General features: G+C 51.2%; 2 non-coding genes across 2 annotated transcripts; both read left to right on the forward strand.

Annotated features, from left to right (window-relative positions):
• The first annotated feature begins 1,055 nt into the window (after positions 1–1,055).
• On the forward strand, positions 1,056–1,129 carry trnan-guu (transfer RNA asparagine (anticodon GUU)). The gene has a single exon. It is a non-coding gene; the product is annotated as a tRNA-Asn (tRNA).
• Positions 1,130–1,815: 686 nt separating this feature from the next.
• On the forward strand, positions 1,816–1,889 carry trnan-guu (transfer RNA asparagine (anticodon GUU)). Its single transcript has one exon. It is a non-coding gene; the product is annotated as a tRNA-Asn (tRNA).
• The last annotated feature ends 611 nt before the right edge of the window (positions 1,890–2,500 follow it).

A 2,500-nucleotide genomic window follows, 5' to 3' on the forward strand; every position in this document is an offset into this window, starting at 1 on the left:
ACAATGCAATGGTAGTGTTTCACAATAGTCTGTATGCTGGACGTGGTCGTTTGATGAACCCAGCCAAATGTTTTATCGAGGGTGATATCCTTCTTTGGGGTGTTGGTGGTTCTTCCGCAATTGCAAACTGACTGCCAACTTCATAACCTACCAGTGACATGTTTTAAACAATCAGGGCTACCATATGGAGAGGAAATACCAGAAAACCTCCACTCAACCCCTCCGTACACTCTCGACCCCCTTGCTTGGGTTTCCTCACTCTCTGTGGCACAATCGTTTTCCCCAGAACCAAAAACACCAGAACACCGCCACCCAGCCCCGCCACCCAACCAACCGAAAGGTTGGTGGTTCGAGCCCACCCAGGGACGCTTTAACTCTTCTTGCCAGGCAATGCAGAACGTGGCACCAAAGTCTAGCGCAGCTGCTTCCTCACAATGCAATGGTAGTGTTTCACAATAGTCTGTATGCTGGACGTGGTCGTTTGATGAACCCAGCCAAATGTTTTATCGAGGGTGATATCCTTCTTTTGGGGTGTTGGTGGTTCTTCCACAACTGCAAACTGACCGCCAACTTCATAACCTACCGGTGACATGTTTTAAACAATCAGGGCTACCATATGGAGAGGAAATACCAGAAAACCTCCACTCAACCCCTCCGTACACTCTCGACCTCCTTGCTTGGGTTTCCTTACTCTCTGTGGCACAATCGTTTCCCCAGAACCAAAAACACCAGAACACCGCCACCCAGCCCCCGTTCTGTCTCGACACCTGTGGGTCGCCCTTTGTCATTCTCTGAGGTGCAATCGAGTAGCGCGTACGGCAGTTTTAACCGAAAGGATGGTGGTTCGAGCTCACCCAGGGACGATATCGCTGTTCTTGGCAGGTAATACAGAACGTGGCGCAAAAGTCCAGCGCCACTGCTGCCTCACAATGCAACGTTATTGTTTCACAACAGTCTGAATGCTGGACGTGGTCGTTTACCCCAGAACCAAAAACACCAGAACACCGCCACCCAGCCCCCGTTCTGTCTCGACACCCCTGGTTTGCGCTTTGTCAGTCTCTGTGGCGCAATCGGTTAGCGCGTTCGGCTGTTAACCGAAAGGTTGGTGGTTCGAGCCCACCCAGGGAGCTTTAACTCTTCTTGCCAGGCAATGCAGAACGTGGCACCAAAGTCTAGCGCAGCTGCTTCCTCACAATGCAATGGTAGTGTTTCACAATAGTCTGTATGCTGGACGTGGTCGTTTGATGAACCCAGCCAAATGTTTTATCGAGGGTGATATCCTTCTTTGGGGTGTTGGTGGTTCTTCCGCAACTGCAAACTGACCGCCAACTTCATAACCTACCGGTGACATGTTTTAAACAATCAGGGCTACCATATGGAGAGGAAATACCAGAAAACCTCCACTCAACCCCTCCGTACACTCTCGACCCCCTTGCTTGGGTTTCCTCACTCTCTGTGGCACAATCGTTTTCCCCAGAACCAAAAACACCAGAACACCGCCACCCAGCCCCCGTTCTGTCTCGACACCTGTGGGTCGCCCTTTGTCATTCTCTGAGGTGCAATCGAGTAGCGCGTACGGCTGTTTTAACCGAAAGGATGGTGGTTCGAGCTCACCCAGGGACGATATCGCTGTTCTTGGCAGATAATGCAGAACGTGGCGCAAAAGTCCAGCGCCACTGCTGCCTCACAATGCAACGTTATTGTTTCACAACAGTCTGAATGCTGGACGTGGTCGTTTACCCCAGAACCAAAAACACCAGAACACCGCCACCCAGCACCCGTTCTGTCTCGACACCCCTGGTTTGCGCTTTGTCAGTCTCTGTGGCGCAATCGGTTACCGCGTTCGGCTGTTAACCGAAAGGTTGGTGGTTCGAGCCCACCCAGGGACGCTGTAAGTTTTCTTGCCAGGCAATGCAGAACGTGGCACCAAAGTCCAGCGCAGCTGCTTCCTCACAATGCAATGGTAGTGTTTCACAATAGTCTGTATGCTGGACGTGGTCGTTTGATGAACCCAGCCAAATGTTTTATCGAGGGTGATATCCTTCTTTTGGGGTGTTGGTGGTTCTTCCGCAATTGCAAACTGACTGCCAACTTCATAACCTACCAGTGACATGTTTTAAACAATCAGGGCTACCATATGGAGAGGAAATACCAGAAAACCTCCACTCAACCCCTCCGTACACTCTCGACCCCCTTGCTTGGGTTTCCTCACTCTCTGTGGCACAATCGTTTTCCCGAGAACCAAAAACACCAGAACACCGCCACCCAGCCCCGCCACCCAACCAACCGAAAGGTTGGTGGTTCGAGCCCACCCAGGGACGCTTTAACTCTTCTTGCCAGGCAATGCAGAACGTGGCACCAAAGTCTAGCGCAGCTGCTTCCTCACAATGCAATGGTAGTGTTTCACAATAGTCTGTATGCTGGACGTGGTCGTTTGATGAACCCAGCCAAATGTTTTATCGAGGGTGATATCCTTCTTTTGGGGTGTTGGTGGTTCTTC

Source organism: Oreochromis niloticus, linkage group LG3 (genome assembly GCF_001858045.2).
Source record: "Oreochromis niloticus isolate F11D_XX linkage group LG3, O_niloticus_UMD_NMBU, whole genome shotgun sequence".
Classification (NCBI taxonomy): domain Eukaryota; kingdom Metazoa; phylum Chordata; class Actinopteri; order Cichliformes; family Cichlidae; genus Oreochromis; species Oreochromis niloticus.